Genomic DNA, 1,284 nt, shown 5'->3' on the forward strand with positions numbered 1-1,284 from the left:
AATTTGAATTTATTTTGGTTTCTGCAGAACAGCATACATGTTCAGATCTTCTAAACCTTCAAGACATGTTTTAGCTCATGACAGAAACTGCAGCACTTGGCTTTAAAATAATAATAATAAAAACATAGAGAGAATCTTGTGCAACCTGCATAGAAACAGAGGACTTCATATTGCATGTAATTGTGCTAACAGTTTGAGAGCTATTTACATTTGACACTTTACAACTGCCCTCAATGGCCGTTGCGTGAACTGTGAGAAGTATATCAACTGTGTGTGCAAGCAGTCGTGCTCTTTGGCATTAACATTTCATTTAGATAAAAGGTTTGCATTGGCACTTCCTTGTTTTTTTAAAAAGCAATCACGTGCATCAGTTTAGCAAGAAGTTGCTTTTGATTTTTTCAAACCTAGCGGTAAATCCTCCATATAAATGCATTTAGAGCCTCTGCAGTTATTAGGATATTACTTCTATAGTCTTATAACAGAACCATGCGTATAGCTTTATTTGCCCCCACCTGGTGCAGATTAATAGTATTTTTGGCATTAAGTAAGGTTAACACCACTCCGCAAAACCCAGTGTAAACATCAAGTATCATTCTGAACATTCCTTAAAAAATGCAAGGGATTTCCCCCCCCCCCGGGGAAAACCCTCTTATTATTACAATTGCTTCCCACCCTCCCCAACCCATCCACACTTCCAGCTCATCCATAAAAAACATTAAAAATTGAACATGCCTAACCCCATATATTTTCCGTTCCTACCCCCAAACATATACTTAAACTCATCCTTTTAAATCCAGAGTATTCAAGAAGATATTTCCAGGATAGTAATTTTACAATAAGGAATGAGGGGGGAAAAATCGCAAGAACAAAGAAGAGGAGGATTGGATTTATACCCCACCCTTCAAACTCGAAGGAGTCTCAGAGCTGCTTACAATCTCTTCCCCTTCCCCTCCCCACAACAGACACCCTGTGAGGTAGGTGGGGCTAAGACAGCTCTTTCTAGAACTGCCCTTGAGAGAACAGCTCTGAAAGAACTTATGACTGACCCAAGGTCACACCAGCAGCTGCATGTGGAGGAGTGGGGAATCAAATCCGGTTCTCCCAGATTAGAGTCTGCGCTCCTAACCATTACACCAAACTGGCTCACGAAGCAAGGTCTCAGAAATGAATAGGAGCCATGTTACCTTATTTTGCCAAAGAAACAGGATATGGCTCTACATTTTATACTTGTTGGCTTCTATGGACATTAAGCTTTGACTTATTCAGCATATATATATATATATA

The sequence above is a fragment of the Gekko japonicus genome, unplaced genomic scaffold (genome assembly GCF_001447785.1).
Source record: "Gekko japonicus isolate JY-2015 unplaced genomic scaffold, Gekko_japonicus_V1.1 scaffold17, whole genome shotgun sequence".
NCBI lineage: Eukaryota > Metazoa > Chordata > Lepidosauria > Squamata > Gekkonidae > Gekko > Gekko japonicus.